The 25,170-nt window shown below is 41.1% G+C and overlaps 1 protein-coding gene across 4 annotated transcripts in view; it reads right to left on the bottom strand.

Moving 5' to 3' along the window:
- The window catches only part of MTUS2 (microtubule associated scaffold protein 2), a 322,948-nt gene that overhangs the window by 255,277 nt on the left and 42,501 nt on the right, over positions 1 to 25,170 (bottom strand). The window contains exon 2 of one of the 4 annotated variants that reach the window (XM_032982802.2): positions 2,668 to 2,728. The exons of the other annotated variants lie outside the window; for them this stretch is intronic. The gene's annotated coding sequence lies outside the window, so the exon portion shown is untranslated. The remainder of the gene's footprint in view (positions 1 to 2,667; positions 2,729 to 25,170) is intronic. 4 annotated transcript variants of the gene reach the window in all.

Raw genomic sequence — 25,170 nt, 5'->3', positions numbered from 1 at the left:
TTGTATTTTATTAAAAATGGGCCAAACTTGCCAGTAGTAAAATTGCATGTAGTGCCATTCACTTCAAAGCAGCTACATATGCTTACACAGCAGGGAATTAGCCCAGATACTGTCAAAATGCTTCATTACTAGTCAGGTCAGACAATAAATCAGATCTTCTGTTTGTGAAGTACTGCAATTTATGTCTAATGACTGGAAGAATTGGTATATAAAGCAATTATCAAAACTGAAAAGCAATCATGTCTTAAATGTGCAAAGCCTCATCTACAATTTGAATTTTACCAAAAATAAAATAAAATATCATGGCAGGCACAGAAAACATCTTGCTTTCTTGCAGAAATAAGCAAGCACTTCTTCATTTCCTTTTCTGCAAGGATCCCACCTTCAGCATATTGGCTCATTTAAAGGCCCCTTGTCATAGAATTATTGACCCTTTCAGGCTGGAAGAGACCTCAGAAAGTTGATAGTCCAGAGTCAACACTGAATTCAGGACCAGGTTGTTCAGAATTGTGTCCTGGAAAAGCTCCAAGGACAAAAAAAAACACACACACTTCACTGTCCTCGTGGGACAGTCTCCTGTTTTCCTTATATCCAGCCTGAACCTCTCTTGGTTCAGTTTATGCCCACTGTCTCTTGTCCACCTGCCATAGACCACTGTGAAGAGGCCACCTCCATCTCTTCAATGACCTTATAGGCACAGGGGGCTGCTGTCAGGCCTCCCCACAATCTGTCTGTGCTAAAAGCTGAATAAAATCAGTTCCATCAGCTTCTCCTCATATGGGAAATGCTCTACCCCTCACCAGCTCAAGGGCCTCTGATGAACTTTGATGAACATCAAAAATCTGTTAATGTCTTTTCTGAATTGGAAGGCCCAAAACTGGATGCAGTATAACTAGATGTAATCTAACAAGTGCTGAGTAGAGGGGATAATCTCTTCCCTCCATCTACTGGCTTTGCACCTCATATCAGAGCCCAGGGTGTTGTTGCTGATCTTTGTTGCCAGGGCTGGCTCATACTCAATTCACTGCCCACCAGAACTGATGCAGAGGATTAGTCCATCACCAGAACTGGAGTTTGCATTTGTCCTCATTTAATTCCATGATGTTCCTGTTGACCCATTCCTCCAGCCTGTTCAGGTCCCTCTGGATGAAAGCCCTGCCCTCCATCCCTGGTTCCCCCAGTTTTGTGTCATCCACTGAGTTGTTGGAGGACACGTCTCCTTCTCCAGGTGACTGATAAGGGTATTTAGACAGGATATGTCCCAACAGAGACCCCTGGGAAATTCAGATCATAACTGGCACGCAGGTGGATCGAGACCTGATAATTACCAGTATGTGGGCCCAACAAACCAGCCAGTTTTTCACCTTTGTAGTTGTCCACACATCTAGAGTGTATCCCAAGAATGATACAAGGATTATGCTGCATCAAGCTATACTGAACATCTCTGCTGTATTATACCCACCCTCAAACTGACCTTCTGTACAGGCAGCTGAGCTAGAGAAGATGACAGACACTGTGGCTGCTGATGAGCCAGGCATTGTCTCTTTACCCGTCTCCACATCAGATCATGGCTGGAAACCAGCAGCCAGGCAGGAAAAGTGAGAAGACAAGATGGACCCCAGTAAACTAAAACCCTTACTCCTATCAGGTCAGTCATCGTGCCTACTGTGTCCTTCTCACCAACACCAGGAGTTTTGGCATAGTTTATCTATGAGGACATTCTTTTACCCTAAGAACACGAGCACTTCCAACACCTACTAAAAATTTAGTGGTTGGTGGTGAACTTGTCAACTTGTAGTACACAGCCAATTTGACAAGTTACCACCCTTTTCTCATTGCTCAGAACATGTATTGTCAAGAAGGTGATAATAAATATATCTTCTAATTAACACACAAGTGTTCTAAATAATTTGCATAAAATGTCAGTCACAAAGTAGGACAAATCTTTACAGTCAAGTTTCAAACAAATCTAATTAAGCACTTCCCTTCTGCATTTTAGGTTGTACGTCTCTGCAAATGACCTACTATTTCCCACAAAATATTCACAGAGCAAAGGATGTCCCTAAAGACAGGTGAAGCAAAGTTTATGTGGAATGTCTAGTCCAGCTCTTTCAGAAGTAGAACAAAGACCCCAAATTGAGATTTTCTGACTATGAAATTAGGTGAACTTTCACAATTTTACCGAAGTCTCTTTCCCTAACATTCCCAGAAATCCCTTATTCACCACTTTGATTCAGCACATAGATTTCCAGAAAGATTAGACTTCCCCAGGGAGAAATTATGGATTGGATTAGAAATCGGTTTAGAACAGGCACCTAGTTTCAGTCTCAATACAGCTGCTTGTTTCTTATGAAATTACTGATATGAAGCATCTAAAACCAGGCTGACTGAAGGTAGAATAGAACACTTAGATCAACTGTTTAGAAAATCTCCTATTCAGTTTGTACATCTGGCAAAGAGCAGAGGACACGGAAAACTAGCTGTGAAATATAGATTACTGGCCCACCACTGCAAATCCAAGACAGAGCATGGAGCTGTACATAAACTGGGTATCACATGCTGCTTTCCAGTTACAAGTGAGTGCAATTTCTGGAGGCATCTATTAGACTATGTGGAATTGAGTAGCTGTCTGCAAGATGTACCTTGCATGCCTACTGTATTACTTACTATTTGGTTTCTGCTGCAGATTCTCCTTGGGGAAGGATCTTGCTCTCTGTTCATCAGAAGCCTTGGAAAGATATCAAAATGGGAAAAAAATAACCATTCTAGGTTAATAGAGAACATCTTCAAATTATAGAATAATTATTAAAAGGTCAGTTCAGTTTTTTTCACACAAGCACTGGTCTAGATTACATTTGAACTAACTTACCAAAAATTTTTGATTCATTTTATTGCCTGAGCTGCTGCTTACACATCAGCACAAGCTCTGGGCCTGTGCAGTGCTATGAAAACTGAACACACTGTGAGACACTTTCAAACATGGATGCAGCACGTTTTATGGCAGGATGAACTCCTGGGTCTTAGGAGTCAAAGAAAATTAAGTTTTCAGCTCAGAGGGTTAGTGACTGCAAACCCCTAAAGGATGCAACCTTTGGGATAGTGACATGCCAGCTGAAGTGGCACTTTCCTATTTCTCAGAATTGCTTTGATAAGAAATTTGAACATACTTTAGAAATTCTAGAACCCACAAAAATTAATGTATAAACTCTCCTAGGACAGTACTGAGAAAAAAACAATGTTAGATTAATTACTAATAAAATATTCTGAGAGTACAGTAAAAAACCCACGCCGCTTACACTGCTATGTATTGTGTACACTATTCTTTACTCACTCATTTAGAGTACAAGCAGTGATGTAAATTGACTCCTTTGAGCGGGTGATCTGCAAACTTAACAGATAGAAAGTTATATTTTAGTATGTGGGTAAAGTTTTTTCTCTCTCTGCTTCATATTATTTGCAGTTGGATTCCTTTGCTACATACTGTTCCTGAATCATCCTAGGTAACTATTCATACACAAGACATGGGTGAGAGGAGGCAAGCATCTGACTGATATCTCAGAAGAATGAGATTTTGGCTGTGAAAATGAGAAATATGTGATGTGATTAGACTGATCTCTCCCCATCTGGAAAAAAATGCATTTATAAATCAAAGTTACCATATAATTTGGCTACAGGTATTCAACGGACAAATGATCCTCTTTCTAAGTTATATAGTTCCATTTATATTTAAAAAACTATTGATTCTACAGGATGAGGAGGGTGCTTCATTATTCCAAATGACATTTGATAAATTATGCTTTTCTATGGACTTTCATATAGTCTTCCTCAGAGAAATCTCCTTTCTTTCTCTCGAGTGTTCAGCTGTTAATCCATTCTTTTACTGGAAGAGATACTATAACAGAGATGAAAAAAGTGTCTGTGAGCATGTTAATCATGGAGTGATTGATGCTGCCATTACAAGGAAAAGTTAGACAATATGCTCAGCAGTTTTTACTGCTATTTACAACACAGTGCCAGACATCCAAACTGAGGACTGATCAGTGCACAGACTTCAAATTAATTCAGTATGAGTCCTCTGAACTTAATGGCAAGCCTGATAACATTCATCTATTTTCGTTTCCCCTCCCTCTTTCAGCACATGGTTGAAGTCTGAAAACATCTGTAACTCGTGAGACTTTCGTGGGCTGCCTACCAAAGACAACTTGTTGCTCTGGCTCCCTTCACACACCCCCTCTCCCATTGGGGTCAAACCCTACAAACCCCACATATCTAACAAAATAGAAAACAAGACAGTAGACAAAATAGCAAACTGGAAAAAAAAATATCACCTTCATTTTGTAATTTCTTCTGTGAAATACAGTTTCACATAATACTCTTGCAGTCTGCATTGTGAACATGACTTCATGTATTTTTATTGGAAAAGATGTGAATTTTGGAATGTGGGTACAGTATTAATCCAAACAATATTGTGATATAAGTCTGAAAAGACAAACTTTTAAAATTTCTGTAAATGCACTTGTCTTCAAAAATTATTTGTAAGTAAATGGATTTATTGAATCAAAGAGCAAGACTCTATCAACAAGGATAAGTTCCAGCTGTGCAATTAATGCAAGTAGAGAGAAAAGGCAATCTACAAAGCCCATGACCAACACCATATGATTGCTAAATAGAAGAACATTACTTCCATATAGCATACTTTCTTAAATATGAGTTTTCATTTCTATGTATCTTGCTTACTGTCAGCTGCCAAAAAAATAAAAAAAAAAAAAATTCACACCTGGATATTCAGAAACCCCCGAATTCAGGAAACTGTCATTCTAATAAAATAGTATTTAGATGTAAATCCAGGAATGCATAATTTATTTCATTTATGCTAATTTAGTCAATAATTAGAAGGATCAATATTAGCCTGTCTGCACTTTAATTCCTATAAATGATTTATCTGACTTTTATAAAAAGCAGCAGTACTTAGTAAAGTATAACAAAACTATTTCATAGTAATGTAGATCTTATTTAAGAATACCTGGGCAGTAGATGTTCCTTTCCATCTCCATTATGTATGTGGTAAATAACACTGTAATTGCTCTGCAGTAATAACCATAGCAATGACCAGAGTTTTACCTGTAACATTTGTTTCTGGTATTGAACACACAATTTCCTGATAAGCTGAAGACAAACCTCCTTGTCCTCTAGCCTATCTTTCCCAGGTTAGCCCAACCATTTTGTTGTGGAATACATTTTAACTAAACCAGTCAGGTTGTTATCTGAGCATCCACCTGAATGACCACTTGTGATCATTTAAATGTCCACAAGTGAGTATTATTTTCATCTGAAAATGTTTTCCTTAGCTTTTCAGAAGTGCTATGAGACTCTTGCCAACCATAAACAAATGCTAACAGAGTTACTGACACACTGCCTAGCTAAAGGTTCCCTGGAATTTCAAACTCATGAGGTGTTTTTCACTTGTACTCTCAACCCTGCCAAGTGCACCTGCACATCATCACACATTTGCTCAGTGTCTGCATTTCAGTGGTGTCTGAAGCGGGTCATGGTCATGTCAAGCATTCAGACACCACATAGGATGAAAAGCACTGAACAGACATTCTGATTTATTTCCCTTTCACTTTATCATGGACAATGAGTCAACAATACAGCAATGAACTGCAATGAAAGAGCTGTCAGAGAGTGTTGTATATGAGGTATTAAAAACTAAAATAAACAGAAAGAGGATCAGGTAAATTCTCAACAACAATAAGTGACAACACACTCTTAATTCAGGTGCTTAATTTGGGTGACTAGAAGGGCAGTATTTAAGCCGTAACACAGCTCCCATAGGCTATGAAGTTTAAATGTTCCTTATTGCTACCTTTCGTCCCCACATTGTTATCTTTAGCAGGTATCAAGGTTTCCTGCTGTCACTCTTCCAGCAGATCCCAATGAGTTTCCCTTTATTCAAGCCATTCAACTAACACACACTGTTGATGCCTCTCATCTTTTCTAAGATAGAAGCAGATGCTTGCAAACCCTTCTGCCTACTGTGTGGTAACTGTCTAGTAGTATGTTCCCTTGCTGCAATGCAGACCAGCCTTTCAAAATGAAAGGATTTACTCAAGAATTTTGGGGGAAAAAAAAAAAGCTTTCACATGCATCCATGGCTACCAGTGTAAGTTGCCAAGTTGCCTGCAGTTTTGTGGCCTCCTGGGCAGCTTCTCTAGGTGACAGCCTCCCTAACGCAACCTGTTTTTCACTTTGAACTCTGATCCAGGTGTTCTCCATCCTGTTCCTGGCATCAGAAGGTAATGCCAGTCACTAGTTTTCCATTAAATCACCACAGAAATTCCTTTCACAGTTCCCAGTAGTTCCTTCATTTCAGACCAGATAGATTTACTGTCTCTAACTCTTCAATTTTCCCATCTAACAGAGCTTAACTTCTCAGTCCAATGAATCACAATGCAGAGAGAATGGGAAAAATGTCTCCTAAACACATTTATCAAAAGTAATCCACACATTCTCCACCAATTAATAGGAAGCTTTATTGGGGGGAGACGTTTGATTTTGCCCCATAGATTATGGTGTCCTACATATAAAGTTTAAAGGAAAAAAGAGTAAAGGGTAGGCTAAAATAAAGACACTATATACTGCTGTCTTTTCATTCTTCGTATTTGCTACTATGCACTATCCATTAAGTCAGAAGCACTATTCCACTTGTCCTGTCTTTTGCAGCTGAAATCTGTGCAATTCCTTTACCAGACAAATAAGATAGGGCACTTCCTTGGCTTTCCAGTTCTCGATATTCCTTGCAATGAATCTCACAACATACTGCAGCCTCTAAAAACCTGTCCACAATTCTTTTTTTCATGCATGAGGTGTAAGAATCACATGAAGAGAAGCCGAAGACATGCCTGTGTGTTAGGGTCTTCTCATCTGTATGCAGCAGAACAGATTCCCACCAGTTTGTACCTAAATGTCAGTCCTAATACACAGTTATCACAGTCAGATAGCAAAGGTGATTTATCTTAATCATGAAGGCAAAAAAAGTACGTTTCATGGGTAAAATAGCACATTTTGACCAGCTGCTTTTGTAATAGCTGAAACTATAATTTTTTTATTTTCAGCTGTTCTTTCATTTCAGCAAGTTATGTATTGGTGCTAGGGGCACCAGCACTTGAAGACAGTTCTTTGGATAAAGTCTCCTAAGAAAGCAGAATTTTTAAAATAGCAATTATTTGTTTACTGTGAATCAGAAAATGCCTATAAATGATTCATAAAATCTTTTTGAAATTGAGTGTTGCAAATTATGTTTATGGGCAGTGATAGGCACCTCCTCTAGATATCAGGTTTTCATGGAATAAGGACTGAACAAATCCATAGGATTCATTTGCTTATTCTACCATACTCCCATAAATAATAGCCTTATCAAAATGTGAGGTCAGTGGAAAGAAATCTGCTTGTCCTCTGTACTGACCCCCTTTTCCTGGGACCAAGGGACACTGAATCACACCTCTTGAAAATGTACCTCCAACTATTAACTCAATCAGTGTCCTCAAAGCCCAAAGGATTATAAAAAAAACCCTGAAGGAATAAAAAAATTAAAAGGCCTCTCTATCGCCTACTAAAATTGAGAATAATGAGGGAAGGTAAGGAAAAAACTTCTCCTGCAATTAAAGAGTTTGAGTAACATCCTCCAGTTTCACAGGATCTGTAGATAAATGCAGTATTCAGCAAGTTTGTGTCCAAAATATGAGTACAAAAGCCTAAAATAAGTTTTAAATAAGGAGGATGTAGCTTGGCTCTTACCAAGGGGCTTCAAGCTTTCCATCTCCTTCAAGAGCATGGCTCCCAGCAGGCAGGAAAAATTCCCCAAGTAAAGACAGTTTGGTTGAATTGACTGGAGAGCTGCTTGGTCCTCACACGAGCTTACTAACGACAGAAAAGACAACCAGGACTTCTTGCCTCTCACCATCGTGACCTTCCCTCTGCCCACTTCCCTTCTTGGAGCTAAAATTGTCCAGTTGGAGCCAAAGCAAAGGGGTGAGGATTCCAGTCATCTTAGTTTAGTGGAGCATAAGCAATATTGCTTCACTGTAACTGGCAAGGCTGTGGCCACCACCTGAACTTTGGAATAGGTCTTGCTTGCAGCAGTACATTGCTCACACCTTTATTTTGCCTTTGTAGAAACAGCTCAACTGAGAACAGGGGCAATTCTCCTGGATCCAGCCTATAAGCTGTCCCCTTTACCATTGCCTATTGTTGAGCAGTCATTGTGATTTTTACTTACAATCTTACAGAAAAAGCATTTGCACAGAATTTTTTATACTTGAACAGTAGTTCGGCCATTTAAATCCATGGTAAAAGAAATCAGTGTTCCAGACTCCCAAAGGCCACCATGATTCACATGCAAAGTATGCCTGCCTATTTCACGAGTATTTCCTAAGAATAATTACTATCTGCCAATTTACACACAAATTCATCACCAACAGGAGGCTCATATGCCAACAGTACATTTCTCTACTGCTTTTAATTTAGATTTATAATAGAATTTTTACAAATAAACACAAGTTAGCGAAGTACCGGTCATATTGCAAGGAGCTTCATTTTCCTTAGGGGAAAGTAGATGCCAAATTGTGATAGAACCCTAGGAGGCCACAAAGACTAAATTGTAAGTCCCCAGATATTCTATGGTAAATCTGATAAATAATTTCTTTCCCTGCCAGGGGGATTATAGCTGAATTGCTGCATCTGCAAAATCCAAAGTCCTTTGCTGCTACAAAATTATTTTCTATTAGGGTCCAAGCTTTATGATAGCTAGTTCACCACTCACAGAAAACCATAAATTATTTACAAATCTTTGAGTTTAAGTCTGTTTTGAATACATTAACTGTTTTCTTACCTTCAGAACTCATTAGTAATGGTAACAAATCTTCTGATGCTATTTTCCACTATATATCCACTGCATATGCTGAACCTGCTGTGCCATTCAAAATTGTTGTATTTCCAACATTAGCCTTATTTTAAAGAGTGAAAAAAAAAAAAAAAAAAAAAAAAAAAGAATAAATGGAAAAAAATAATCTTTAAAAGAAAAACCCGAACCACACTGATCCAGTAGGTAGATGATCTAATGAGTCTTTATGAACTCTGCCTAGACACAGGGATTTATTGTCAAAACACTGCAGATTTGTTTTTTAGTCTTACTTCTCAGGAAAATGAGGCTTACATGATCACATTGTATATACATTTGTCAATACTTGCTTAGTAACCTTTGAACTTCTTGGCCAGTTTTAAGCAAATTTGGCAGCTAGGGACAGGGAAAATAGAAGTCTCAAAGATGGACATTCTGACAGGGTTTGTGAAAATTAGAGGCTGGGTACAGAAGATACAGAGGAGTATTTTGCCCATCCTGGGAGGCAACAGCCCACTGGCTGTCCCTGTACACCTAACTCAAATCAGCCGCAGCCTGGGCTGACATTTGCCCACCAGGCTGGGAACGCATATCAAACACAGCACGCTGTGGGAGCTGAGAAGGATTAGGGGATGGAGGACATAAATCCACATAAACCCAAGTTTTCCTACCGGTGTTGCTTTGTTTTTCATAACTCTTCACAAACATCAGTGAAAAGGAAACTTAATGTTTTAATTTGGAATGCAAACGTTCTAAGAAATAGGCAGCATCTGGTTGTACAGGGCTAGATGATATAAACCAGAGTCATTGCTCTCAATTCAGTGGAAATATGGCAGTCTGGTGCTACAGCTTTCCCGTAGTCCTTCTGTTTTGTTATTAAAAAGGTAGCTGTTAGTCTGCCCTGGAAAAAATTGCAGTCCTCAGCCCCGCAGAAATGGCAGTGGGGAGATGAGGGGCAGGCCCCCTTCCTCCCCAACACCTGGGTGCGACCTGCCAGCATTTGGGGGGCTTCTGAGGGGCTCACAAACATCCCCCTGTGTGTTGCCAAAACTCTCCTTATTTGCTGTGCATCTCATCAGGTGTATATCCATGGGGAAGCTCAGAAAAATAGCTCCTGCGTGGGGCAGGTTGGCCTCTGGGGAGGTTAATGGGAAGTCTCAGGGAAGCCAAGAAATGCAGGTGGGGAGTGAGACCAAGATGGGCTGGGGAACTCCCTTCTCTGCACACCCCAACTGCAGGACCCCATGGCTAGAAGGGCCTCTGAGCAAGTGGGATACCCACACAGCCATATCCCACACAAATCCCTCATCAGGGAGAGGAGGACATCACTGGGTTAAATGGGAGCAATTTAGATGAGGACTATATGGGTATTCTGAATTGCTGTATTTTGGCCCTGCTTTTGTGTTTTACCAAGGATTGCACAGATAAGCAAGTTTTTAGCCATATTTATAAATAACTTTATATATTTATCCATCTATTCTCCCAAAAGGTAAAACTAGTCCTACGTACTGAGAAAGCAGACTGCAGTGATTTCCTTTTAGCTTGTTAAGCAGTCTGAAGTGATCCAAGAAAGAAAAATCAAGGAAAATGGAACATTATTTCAGTCTCCAATCAGTGTGCTTAGTTACAAGACTCTCTCCAAACACAAATGTGATATCTCTGCTAAAATTAGGATATTAGTTCTAATTACTGGGCACACAAAAATCTCAGAATTCTGGAGCTGAACTGATAATGTTACTATGGAAATAAGCTTAATTAATATAGACCAGCTAACAAACTTCTCGATGCTTCTATCTTTACAAGCTATCTCTGCTCCTGAAAGTTTCTGGTTTTTTCCTCCCTCACATGGGGCTAAATATCTCTAGTGTTAACAGTAATTAAATTCAGACGTTCCGAGTCCGAGGCTATTCTAAGAACTGCTTGACAGAGGCTAATGCAAGGGAAACACGAAGAGCAGTGTTTCACTGAAACCATTCCAAACAATGAAAAACACATTTTTATCAATATACTACTTCAAACACATCAGGCAATGCTAATTCCCTAAGTACATACTGATGACTGCATGCTCTTCCCACACTTTTTCTCCTCCTCACACAGGAGGAAAATCTATGAAGAGGAGAGCCATACAGAAGAGGCTTTTCCTCCTCTCCACAGACTTTGGTTACTGATTATTCTTTATGAATATATATGTGTGCATATGAATATATGCAGATATATTAATAAATGCACACAAGAAAAAAGCCATTCACAAGGAGACTCTCGTGTTTTGCTTTCCCATGGCTGGGAACCCCCATGCACAGGGCTCAGGCACTGGGGATGTTCAAGGCAGAGGACATGCAACAGGGCTCATGCTCCAGCAGCACCAGGACTCCACTTGCTGGATACTGCAGGGTAAGAGCTCCAGAGGGGATAAGCTAGCTTCCCTGGGGATGGACGGGTTCCTGGTCCAGTCTAGGAACAATACGACTGCAGGGGCTGAGGCAGAGCCAGTCCTGAGGGTCTTACACGCACCAACACGGAGGACCCTCCTCCCCATCGCTTCCTGAAGGGAATTCCATTTACTGTATGTGTCTATTCATCCTGCTTGAAAGATGTCAGTGCCTCAGCCAAGCTGGGACAATGACACGCGATGAACGTGACCCACTGGCCACTGGCCCACCAGCAGCAAAATGCAGATAGTGAAAGTGAACTCCACAAACACCCAGAGGCCGAAAATGCTTCATTTCCAATGTTCAGAGGCAGTCTGCAAACTCTTCACCGACAGAAAAATTATTCAACTTTATCAGATGAATTTATACACCGTGAATAATTCAAGCAGTCTTAATAAACAGCTGAAACCAGAAATCCCACAAGAAGCACATTTTACAAGTTTACTTGCTGATGGACCACAATATAAGCTTGCTTACATCCAATCTGACAAATGTCACTCTGTTGACTTCAATTTAATTACCCCTTATTTATACCAGTCTGGAAGCAAAATAATTTGTTTAATTTCCCAAATGATAAAAATACTGTTCGGTTCAGAAACATTACTTTTAATGGACTTTTCATCCAAATTTTTTCCCAAAGATTTTCTTAAATCTATTTAAAATCATGTATACTTGCCAGATTGCACACAGTCATAATTCAGAGATAATTGATCTCAGAACAGCTTTACAAAAAAAAACAACAACAAAAAAAAAGAGTGAAGCAAAAATTCCTCTGAACTTATAACACTCTGAAACTGCATTCTAGATTGTAGAAAACATTTGCAAATTGGTTCGGAGTTGAGGAACCACATCTGCTAGTCAGTACATATTTTTGCCTTGATGAAACTGCAGAAGGTACATCAATTCCTGGATTCACAGAACTTAAGCCCAGAGGAATGAATCAATTATCTGGTCTGACCTCTGTATATCATGAGTTATTAAATTTCATTCATTAGACCCTTTATTGAGTCATAGAAGTGGTGACTTACAGCTGGAATTTCAATGATATCAGCTTTCAACTATTAGTCCTCTACACTCCTTTCTTCACTAGTGCTTTACCGTCACTATCCCTTATGGCCAAGGTTATATATGACATCAAGTCACATCTCAGGCTTTCTTTGAGGTGGTCAATGCCTGTCACTGTATTTTCTTCCCTTATTTCTATTGTTCCTTCCTGCACCTTCTTCAGTTTTTTATGTTATTTTTAAAACAGTGATATAAATCCTTCAAAGAAAGGCAAGAAGCATCTATTTTTGTTACCCTATTGTTTATACACCCAGAGACTTCAATCGACTTTTGGCTATAGCCTCACTAGATGCTTCAGCTTTACCCCAAGTATTTGGAGGAAGCAGAAGCAACATCACGCAGAACTTGTTTCTGCAGCCGGGTGGATTGCTTCAGGCTAACTGGCCTCATTAAAAGTAAGCAATGCCTCTTCCTCTAGCTAAGGCTTCCTAAAGGAAACTCAATGTCTATCCATCTGATGCAGAGATAAGTTCCACTGGAGCCAGTATTGAGTATCCCATACAGGCATGGGATCTATAGGATATGCAACAGCCTCTGAAAAGATGCCTGCAGAGTTTACCTTCCTATCGTTTTTAGCAGTACAATTGTTGGCATCAGTGCAAAAAGCGGGTGCTGCTTAGAGAGTTCAATAGTGTTAGCAGACACCTGTACTGGGGTGCTTCTCTGTAGCAAATTCCCTCATTTGGACCAGAAAAGCAGCATGTATACCATGTCGAGGGAAGAAACAAAGCTGTCGTGACCTGCATTACTCTAGCTGCTGCTCTTGGAGCAGGTCGTCCGGTCGCACACGGCTCCCTGAAGCTTGCTGCCTAATGCTAAATGGTCGGGAGAAAGACTCGCAGTGAACAGGAGCACCAAGTGTCAGAACAGACAGAAGGCAGGTTTAAAACACACCAAGTGTGATGCAGAGATCTTGAGGTTAACTGCTCACAAGCTACTTCTGGAATCTCCTGAAGGACTGAGAAGCTTATTACTTATTAGCTTATTCCTGATTAGTGCAGTGCCCCACTAATGCTGCTCCGCTACCTCCAGGACTTGCTGTGGCCAGCACATCTGCGGCAGCAGTAAAAATAAGGCCCAGCCCTCCCATAGGTCTCTCAAGAAACAAGTGCCCCAGGGAAGTAAGTGACAGGAAAACTCATCCCTGAAGGAAGAAAACACCATCTGACCTCCGGATGAGCCTCTGGAAAAGTCCACCCTGGGCTCTCCAAAGGTTTCCACCCACTTGGCTCTAAGAAGAGGAGCCAGACACCGTACGCTCCTCTGCGATCCCTAATACACTGAGCCCAACAGTGAGTCCTCTGTGCCAGCTTCTGAGATGTATTTAGAGTAATCTATATAGTCTGCAGAGTAATCACAGTGTGCACACGTAGCCTCTTGGCCCAGACATGCGACACACACACCATCGCTGGAGCAGAGGCAACAAGGCTGCGTCTGCTCAGGAGGAGACACATCGGCCATGCTCCAGCCACACTGGCGCCCATCCCACCCCACCCCGCAGCCTCTTGTCCTCAGACTTTTACAGACTAAACTCTTCTGACACAGGTAAGGGCACTCTCAACCCCCATACCAATTAATTTTGAGTAACCTCCCCCAGCAGAGCAGTGTATGCCATGCATCCCCAGCAATCAATTACTTCGGTTTGGGCCCTGCCGCTACACGGCTCCTTCAGTTTTGTTTCTGGTAACGCTGCCAGCCCTCAGCTGCCCACGCAGACCTATTCTTGGCCTCTCATCCCACAAGAGCAACCACTGCCCGGGGTCTGCTCTCTTGCTGGCAGCCTTGGCCCTCTCTGGGAGGTGCAGCAGCTCCGCCTGCTCCCTCCTCATTAAAAACAACCGGGAGCACTCATCTCCCCACCACGCTGCTGAGCAAGCGATGGCACCGCTCCACGTCCATCCCAAGTGTAGTAGTCCCTGGGGACAGCACAGCTTGTTGCACAGCACCTACTCGCACGAGCAGCGTCTCTGCTTCCCCTGGGCACTCTCCTTCTGCAACCTAATTGTGCTTTCCCAGGAAAAAAAGTGCTGCAGTGAGGCAAGTGCAAGGTAACAGAAGGAATACAGGGTGGGGAGGGAATGGGGGGAGTAAAACTGTGTCTTTAACCTTATTCTTGACACGTATTTGGCTTTGAGTGCTCCACTATGCAACTTTAATAGAGTTTCCCTGCGGTGGGGTTACACAGATCCGTGCAAGTGCCTGCAGCATCAGCAGGCTCAGGGGGAACGGAGCATGCCTGCTTGGAGACTTTTCTACAGAAAGGATCTGGGGGTCTGACATCCCCACTGAGATGATGGGGCTCCAGGCTTCAAAGACTCCTCTGAACTCCCTGTATGTAGCTGAGTTTATTTACTCTGAGGACATCGATCGCCTCCAGCCAAGAGGGCACAGAAGGGCTCATGCTGCTACAAGAAGGTCTGTTTGCCATGACCTTGCATTCCCTGAAACGCTTGGAAAGCTTTCTGAGACAGCTCAGAGCAGCGCGCTGGATCAGGTGGCTAATTATAAAACTGACTGACTTTGCATGCATACCTGATTCACATGGAGATTGACAGCAGGGCTCATGGGGTTTGTGCTGTGTACAAACATCAGCTGGTTTTCAAATGATCATTAATATAACTCCCCCGAAATCTGCAGCACACGGAACCCCCTGCTGTATGAGCATGATCAGTCCATCATATTTAAAGTTTCATATAATCCTCACTTTCCCAAGGAAGCATTTCAAAAACTACTTTAAATACAAACATTTCCGTTTCCACTTTCTTCTCTCTCAAAAATATTAAGTCGATCTGTAAAACTTCTAAAATCAGGTTGTCATCTTTGGACATAAGCCATGTTTGGGATATCTCGCCCAGAAAGGCAGATGTTTCAAGAAGTTCTGACCATTGAAATCCAGGAAACTATGTAATGAACACTATTTTCCAATCTTATCTACGGTTGTTGCCTCCTATATCCTTTATAATAGACATATTTATAATACATGGGAATGTATAATATATTAACCTAGATAGTAGTCAGTCAGACAAAAAAGAACCAGCACGGAATAAATCCAAAGCAGATTTTAGCTTCTGCCCTTTCCAGAGAAAAATAGCTGCCTGACTGGCTCCTTAAGTGATGGATTACACATGCACGCAAAACACACAGACACCTGTGCAAAACGAGTGGTCTGATTCTCTAAGAAAATGTGGGCATCACATCAGGCTAATTTTTCCCTCTATCTGCTTGCTAAAAGCAGTACTGAGCAGGATACATGGTATTGGAAACTGCTACCTTCTGACTGACTGATGTGACTGCATTTGATTCTTACCACGATTTCTACACATGCCCCAAATCTAAGGCAAATATCACTGGATGTGCAGCTGGTCCATTCCCCTGCAAAGATGCTTCCGAGATGAATTTGCAGGGCCTTTAACATGAGCATCATTTGACGATTCCCTGGTTGCCACCCAGTTCAAACTCATTACTGCACTTTCATTACTGCCCAGTCAAACACCGAGTAGTGTTTGCAAATGTTATTATTGGTACTACAGCACCCTGTATGAAGAAGAGCTGAATATAACATGCCACAATTCATCCAAATAACACCAACTAACTATAGTAAAACTTACATGTCATCTAAGTGCAAAATGCTACTTAAAATTTTTCATATTAAGGCATACAGTGCAGGTTCAGAAGTAGCGATCAGTGGTAGGATCCTTACCAGCTCAAGCAGCTGGGTGATTCTGATAAATAATTGGGGAGGTAAGGACTTGCCTGAGGGGCCTGCAATAGCAGCACAGAGCACTGCTGCTCTGAGATGGAGGGGCTGCCGTAGAAAGGGAAGGAACATTGCTGAGAAGGAGATGAAGACAGGCCCTTCCTGGCCCGGGCTCACAGCCCCTGGAGATAGAGGAGGTGGAGCCGGGACAATGAGCATTTGATCCATTTTGACTAATGTTGATACTCACAGAATCTGAACTGATGGTTATGGGATGAAATTAAGGTCTTCCCTTTATAATCTACAGAGAGGGCCTCAAAGAGTAGGCTGCCACATTTTCTTTAAATTCAGACCTTGTCATCCTTGTTTACTTGAAAGACCCTCTTCAGGGGAGAACAAGGAGAACTATGGAAACCATAACAGTGACCTCTGCTTGAGGAAAAGAAATAATTTTGATCAAATGGGTTAAAACTCTTTTTCCGCAATGTTAGCACCTATTTTATATGGATAACCTATAAATAGCTGGAAGAAAATATATGCTGATTAATCAAAACTTTCCAGGATTTCAATTAAGAGAGGAAAAAGACTCTAGATATTCACATCTAAGTCTTCTGAGAGATTCCAAAGAGGGGAGAAAAGGCGGGACAGTTACAATATTTTTTGGATAAAGAACCTGAGCAGAAGAAAACCAAAAAATCTTTAATGGGATCCTGAATAATCATGATGAAGCAAAAGCAAGTAAAATTGTTATTTTCCAGTTTGCCTAGCAACCCCCTTGCTGCATAAGCCAGCTTTTACGGGAGCATGATGAGGACACAGAGCCTCCAGCTCTGCCGAGGGTTGTCCCACACAGGGTAAGCAACACAGCCCTCTTCACACACGTCCTTGGGTGCCTCCTCCCACTTTCCTTTGCCCCTTCCCTGCTCTCTCATGCACCAGGAGAGGAAACACTTGACCAAGAGGTCTGACTTTCACAGATGCCTGGGACGGACCCTCTGGCAGAGCAGCTGCTGTGTCAGGACCCTTCAGAACCAAAGTGCAGGACCTGCAGAAGGCCAATGCCACCACTGCATGCTGGCTTCAGCCAAGGGGCACATCCAGGCTGACACTTGACACTGCTTCCCATCCGACAGCAGCCAGCACTCTGCTGGAAAGCAAAAGCATTTTCTTTTCCTCATAGCTGTAAGTCAAGGGGTAGGCACCTGATCTACCCAAGTAAAGGTGGAAGGATTTCTATGTATGCACCTTCCATTTTCTATTTTGCTGCTAGAGTTGCCTCAAAGAGTTTATTTTCTATGCAGAGTTCAGAAATGCAAATAAAGGAAGATATTAAGAAGAAATGTTGCAACAAGTCTTGTCAAAACCAGACCAAAAACTGCATCACTGGACCACTGCTTTCCTTAAAAATGCTTCATTCAGGAGCTCACAACCTTCAATTAGTCAAATGAGTGCTAAGTTGTTAAAAGCGAACTGATGTCCAAAGCACATTTTATTTGCTTTATAAATTCTTTTTCAAGAAGCTGCTCTGATACAGCAGATGATAAACACCAGCATTGTAAGGGCAGAGATGTGCCTCCATTCTCCCTCTCTGCCTCCTGAGACCCTCAGGACAGGGGCACTGGACTCTCATAGACACCCCCCCCTTTGGACCCCTCAGTACTGCCACAACATGTTAACAGAACAACTGCTGTCACCTCTTCAATTACTGAGGACAAGACCTTTTACCCTTCCAAGATGCAAATTACCATCTGTTAAGCAGGCATAATGACACCCAGCTCTACTTTAAGAAAAAGCATTATAGAAATGTTAATCAATTCTAATCAATACCAGGTGCTGTATCTGAAACAAGCCACTGGTGTCAAAATGTCAGAATTAAGGTTCTTCAGCAAATACTGATGGTACAATGGAAAAAACACTGGCCCGAAAATATGCCTCGTATTTAAAAGCAAACCAGCAGGACTGATGCTGAGGGGCGCTGGCATTGCAGGAGGCCAACCTGAGCCATCAGGTGAAAAGAAAAGGATTTGGTTTTCAATAATGTCCACACAACCATTTTCATTAAACTGGATCCCATGTCAAGTTTTCCAACCTGTACTCACAAGACCACTCATAACACCTCATCAGGACAGGTCTGCATGTGCTCCGCCTGTACCGCCAGGACCCACACAGCGTGTTCCCGGGACAGCATCTCCTCCTGCTGATCACAGTGCCAAAACCATGGAAAAACCACAAAATACACACTGCCTAGGTAGGTTTGAACCCTTGAAAAACACAAATGGTTGTTTCGTTTCAAGGAGAGAAAAAAGGCTGAGTGGAAAAAATGGGATATGGCCTAAAACTGAATGACAGAAATGGATAGCCGTTAAGATACATATTTGAAAAACAAGCTATCAGTAGCAGAGCAAGTCCAAGAATCACTCAGGGAATGAACCCACAGCAGCCAGACACTGACAATACACTTCGTGCAGTACATTGATGGACAATAAACCTGTCTTAGCCGATACAACAAATTGGATGTGGCTCCCTGCATCTTTCATGGACCACCAACTGCCATCTGTATGTTTCCATATTCATCTATCATTATCACATACTTATTATAATTGTCACGAGCTTCATGAGGCCACCCCTCACAGTGATCCCAGTCTGTCTTCCACATACAAATCAATGGCAAAACCTGAGTCCCAATGGATTGAGTCTTTGTTATTTCTAATTCTGTGTACAGAATTTTTTTTTTTTCATAGGTTAAGCAGCAAATTAATATGACCATAAAATGTTCAGAAAAGAACAGTAATATCGGTAGCACTTGGGAGAATAAAATATATTTAATAGCATCAAAACACCGCTTTATTTTGCCTTTTATTTTTGGTATAATAATTACCTTATTTTAAACCCCACCAAAATTATAAACAAAATCAGATTCCTTTATTTTGAAAATTCAGGGGCATCCTATTCCTGTTTCAAAACATTTTTGAATGTTATCTAAAATGAAAAATTCTTATAAACTTAAGAGTTTTGAGTTTGATCCATCAGCATTTTCTGAGAAAAAAGGAAAAAAAAATAAAGACGCCAGAAAAACTTGGTCAGCTCTTGTAAAGATGTGCTTTTAAAGATTCCCAGCTGGGCTGGCAGGAGGCATGAAATATTAAATGCTTTTAAAAGGAAATAAGCCTAACTACTTTTCTATGCATTCATGTAAAAAGACCCTCATTTTTTTGCCTTTCTTACCTCAAAAACTAGAGATATATAGACCGACAAATTGGAATTACTTACAAGTTAACACTGAAATTCTAGTTTTCACTATGTAATGAAGCAGGATGCTCTAAAGTCACAAATCTTTAACAAGTCACTATTAACTGTGAAGTGTTATTAATTCTGAATTCCTGGTGGTCTGCCACTTTAAACTAGGCACTAGATGAGGGGTTGGTTGTTTTGGTTTGGTTTGGTTTTTTTTTTTTTTCAGTTTGCTCATTCTTGGGCATTTATGAAAGCAATTTTCTAGATCTCTAAAAGGTCTCAGGTAAAATACTGTAGAAATTGAACACACAAAATATTACAGTAAACAACAGAGCGACATGGTGTTATATCTTCTGATAAAGTGCTCTTACTTAATTGTGCATCCCAAACATGAATGAATGCAAATCAATTTTCTTCTAGAAGATATAATTTCATCCACTCCAGTGACCTTAGCCACAGAAACCATCGTCAATATTTTACCCTGACACCCAGGCATCCATTAAAGGATCCCACCCCGACGCTCTTCTCCCAAGCAAGGAGCTCAGTTCTCCTGAATCAATTAATCTGCATTTACTTACACGCTTCCCCATCTACAATGGCACTGATTTAGTAAATCCTGTTGAAAACAAAATCTCACTATTAAACCCAGAACTTCAAGACGTGAGCTGGCAGAATTCATCAGAGACATATGGATATTCCCCAGCTACAGGAAACAGGAATTTATTCAACTCAGGTTTATTGCTGGAAATGTTTCCCTAGCACACAGGCTCATTAGCTCTGCTGAACTATGTGGTGTGCACAGGACATCTCAATGATAAACGTACTCCTACAAACCAAAGTCTTTCAGTTCCTGGCTCTGGCCAGGAGCTACACACCTTGCGCAGCTTGGTGGGGCTGGTCCGCTGTCATCCAAAAGGAACATTTCTCACTGACTGGAACAAAAAGCTCAAGACATTCTTCTTCATAACCAACCTTTCCACCCTGTAGTTTGAGTATAGAAAATATTGAACTAATTAGAAATGATCTAACAGAGATATCAAATTATTTTTGTTGCCCCCATATCAGGGAAAAGGTATATAGCCCAAAAGATAGCCCAAACTCAGCACTCTGTTGACTCAAAGAAGGACCTGGGGACTCAACATCCTGCCAAGTTGCTCACTAATTTTAATTTAACACAAAGGGGATGAGCAAGACCAATTTTGAAAAAAAAAAAAAAAAAAGAAAGAAAGAAAAAAAAAGAAAATCCCTGAGCAGCAACAAATTGCTGAATTTTATGTTAGCATTTTTCTTAAAGGACTTGGCTCCAGGAGGCATGAGATTAAATAAGAATGAAAGCTTTCACTTAAAAGAAAAGTTTCTAGCCTCCACAGCTGCAGAGGAAAGCTCCCCAGAGCTCTGAAACCCTCGTGTTTCATCATGTCACCATCCTATCAATAAAAATTGCTAATATCACAGCCTATCTTAAAAATGAGATTTTGAAAGTTTTTAATACCTCACTTGAGGCTGAAGCAGGGGAAGGGGGCAACCACCTTCTCTTTGGGTGTCTGTGAATCATATTTTCTATTTCTTTGTCATGAGGATTAGACTTTTGGATTCTGTAATCAGTGAAAGTTGTGACCTTGGTACCTATGTCTGACTGTAGGAGGGACCACAACAGACCCTGCAGGACTTGCCGAAAACTGCAAGATCTGTTTGAATTGCCGTTGCCCAGGTGAAAGGAAGCGGCAGGTCATAGCCATTCAGTGACACAAGCAAGCTCTCAGGTGGCTTTTCTCATTTATTTATTTTAAGAAAGAGGATTAGGTCAAAATTTATGCAGGGCAAGAAATTGTGGACTTGTGTTTCTTTTGTTCGTCCAACATATACATCCACCCAAAATCTGAAAGCAAATGCTAAAATCTCACTACACGTAGAGCTAGGTTTCCCTTTAGCTGGAATTTTTATCATCTTGTTCAAATACACACACAGCACCTTGATTTGACACTACCCAGTTATGATCCCCAAATTCACACTAAAATAACTCATTAGTACCACTTCACAGAGTCAAATATATTGAGCCACTCCAATTATTTTTAACAAAGTTTTTTTGTGTTTTATTTTGGGAAAAAAAAAAAAAAGTAATCTTTGTTTAAGTTTTCCACTCAGGTAAAAGAATCTGAAATACCGCAAGACATTACCAAGCTCCCTGTAATTTTGTGGAGAAAGAAGAGACATTTTTTGAGTAGTTCACTTTTAGAAACCCACATTAAGACCTGGAGGAGCATGTACAGGCACCCAAGTGCTCTCCAAGAGGAATTAGCACCAGTATACTGGGCAGTGATCCAAGAAGCCCTGACCAACCCCAGTATGGGCAACAGCACCCCATGCAACACTTGGGTTTCCACTAAACATTTTCTTGAGTGTTCACAATCCTGTCCTCTTGAATGCTGAGAAACGGGGCTGTCCATGTGTATATACCTACCTCTCACATAAGGCCAGTGGGGACACACAAACCTGGCAGCTCTGTAAGTCCTTTAGGGCCTCATTTAAATCCTAAGGGGTTGATTTGTTACATTCATTCAGACCCTAACATCCCTAACTGTGCTCCAGGTGCAGCTGTAGGATTTCCTGTGGTTTTAGGGATCTCTGCTGTGAGCAACTCCAGGCCTAGACTTGAGCCCTGACATTAAACTTCCAAACTTTTTCAAACTAAGAATCTCTTAAGCTTAATTACAGCAGCTCTAAAAATCTTAGACCTTCTCTGAAAAGTCACGTGCAGCCGAATGATTTCACGGGATCTGATGTGCAGCCTGTCTGCCACAAAGCACGTGGAGGAAAGGAGTCCTGCATGCTGCCCCTCATCAAAGCATCATCGTGCTGCTCATCTGTTCCAGCCAGGTCGCTGATGAAGAACTCCTCCTCGCTTCCCTGCAGGGTAGGGCATGTCTGCAGCCCCCAGAAAGTCAAACCTACACCCTATGCCTCACGGTCACCAAGGCCATCGGGAGTCTGTGGGAACAGGAACCAGCCTGCTTTGGCTGGGGAAATAAAGACATGGGAGCAACTGGCTGCATACCCTGTAAAGCAAGCTCTGCACCCCGCTTCTGCCAGGGCTGCTTCCATTTGCTGACCCTGCTCCTCTGAAACAGAAATTTCCTACAGAGAAAAGCACCAGAGCAGCCTGGTCAGGTCCCAGCTCTATGGCAGCCTCTTCTGCCTATGGTGTTAAAGTCCACTAACATTCAACTTTTTTTTCTTCTGCCTATGGTGTGTAGTCCACCTAACATTCAACTTTTCTTTCTGCTTTATCATATGGCAGGTTTTGCTGTGTTATTTCAGTCACCTCACTTCAGCACAGACAAAAAAAAAAAAAAAAAAAGGTTGGATATTCCTAGTTTCTCCATTGACATTTCTTTATTAATGTTCTACTCTCTGTGTGCAGTAGACTAAAAAACACTGCTGCTGAAAATCCTCCTGGCAAACAATACAGGGTCAAAGAGAAGAACAGAATTCTGTGTGACTTGTACAAAAATGAATGGTGAGGCTAAACAACATCTTAGGAAAATTATGCAAACAGTACACATTCAAAAAACCCCCTATAAGCAATGCCCAGAATACTCAATATAACAGCCTTTAAGTGGGATATAATAACTGCTATGCTATCCAATTGCCTTGATATAAGCTCACCAAAAAAGTAAGATAAATCTACCATTCTTTTCAACCCAAAATGGTCGTAGAAAATAAATCTTCAGTGACAGTAATTTTAAGCTATATACCAAAGACAAAAGAAACCCCAAACTTTATATATCATAGATGGATTGAGATGTTTTTTGCTGTAGGTCTATAGCCAATTGCCAAATAGTATTACAAGGACCAAATTCCTCATGACTAAAGAATACACGCAAGAACAAAACCCAGCCTGCCCTTTGTTCACACCACACAAACACAGCACTCTGCTCTGGGATGTGATGCTTACCGGCTTCCAAGCAGGACTATACATCTCCTTCAACAGCCTCCACTTAAAAAAAAAAACAAAAAAAAAAAAAAAAACAAAACCAAACCAAAACAAACAAACAAAAAAAAACACCTAACTTTCTTTTGCAGATTTGTGAGTTAGGAAAGAAAACTGAGCAGTGTTTCCTTCAAGCAGCAATAGTATCTGTTCAGCCAGCAGTAACCACCGCCAATCCCACTCAGCTCAGCTGTTTAAGAGAACCGAAACGCAGAGTGCACATGTGTCCTGTGAAGGCAGAAAACATTTCCTTGCTAATTAGCTTCAGAGCTTCCTACCTGGGGAGGCACTAAACTGCACTGATCATGAAAAATTAAACATCACCAATTGAAACAGAAGCATTTGCTCCCAGTGTCAGGCTTTGGCACCATAACAGGAGATGAGACTCAATATAAAACAGTGATCACAAGGAAACGATGAAGGCAAACTAGTGACAAACCCCAGCTTAGCACGCAGAGTATTACACTGGTGATAAGTCAAGGATTTTGTTTGTTGGAAGCAGTTTTGTGCATTCAGCAAAGAAATCAGAAGGGAATAGCAATTACACAGAGCTGCTGCAGCTGAGCTTTTCAGACCATCACACCAGTGCACCCCACTTCCCAGCAGGATGCTCCTATTGGGAAAACCTGATATCTGCCTGACATCACTGTTCTTCCCACAGTGGTTCAAGCCGTAGGATGTTTCTGAGCAAAACTGTAATGATTCGATAGAGAAATGTTCCACCCGTTGAGGGACAAGACGTTACCTCAACAGAGCCAGCAGCTTCAGTAGATTTATTGCATATTATCCCACAGCAGTTATTTTTCCTCCCAGTTTTAATTTTGTAGCACATAGTGGTTCCTTGATACAAGAATAATTTGCATAACCAAGCAGAGACTCATTTTGAAGCACAACTTACAATAGCATCCAAATGCCATGCTATAAAGCTCAACGGGGCTGAGAATGGCACATCAGGTTTCAGTCTTGCTATTAAATCTTAATGCTTCCTCAGGGCTGTGTAAGTCTTCATTTTACCCCATGTTTTTGCCACAGCACTGCACATGGTGTCATTTCAGCACAAATCAGATTAAAACCTGCACAGATTTATCTGATCTGTTCCTCTGTCAAAGTTTCAGAATCGTGTTCTCTCTGGACACCTAGGAGGAGAAGTTAAGGTGCAATACAGAGAAGCAAAAGATCAAAACAAATCGCTGTAGTTTTGTATCGTTACAAAAAGTGAAACACCAGGGAAGAACATAGTGTCGAATGCTTGCTGTTCTCCCAAAGACACAGAATGATGGCTCTTGGCAATAAACCCACAAATTTCAGCTTGCTTCCTCACAGCCCCTCAAAATGCACTGCCTTTTTTTCCTTTTCCTTTGTTATTATTTAATTCCCCTGCAGAAATATGGTAGGACACCACTGCATGCTTTATCTCTGCAGATGGCATTTTAAAAAATCATTTTAGGAGAACACGCTGTCCCACATTTATCCCCCCTTATAGTGGAAAGGAGGTTAATGATGCTGCTTTGCTATGTCAGCCTGTAACTCCACACCAAGTTCTGTAGTTAAAAGTACCAAACAGGCGCTCAGTGAAGGTATTGCAGCACTCATTTAAAAACACTACACATGCATAATTGGGGGATACAGCTTCTGGATTATGTTGGCTTTCATGTAGCTCTTTGTTTATGTTTGCAATCCGCCCTACGGTCTGCATCCTTTCTTGTATATACAGCTTCTGTGATGGTTTTCAATTATACGTTTTCCTTATGCTTTTTTTTATTATTATTATTTTTAAATATTCAGTGTTGGAATTAATAAACAGCTTAGAAAATGAAAATGTCACAGCTTAGTGCAAAATGCACCAGTTAACGAA

This window comes from Tyto alba, unplaced genomic scaffold (genome assembly GCF_018691265.1).
Source record: "Tyto alba isolate M040663 unplaced genomic scaffold, T.alba_DEE_v4.0 Super-Scaffold_2, whole genome shotgun sequence".
Lineage (NCBI taxonomy): Eukaryota > Metazoa > Chordata > Aves > Strigiformes > Tytonidae > Tyto > Tyto alba.
Note: the sequence above shows the minus strand (reverse complement) of the source record. Positions and strands in the feature narration are given on the sequence as shown.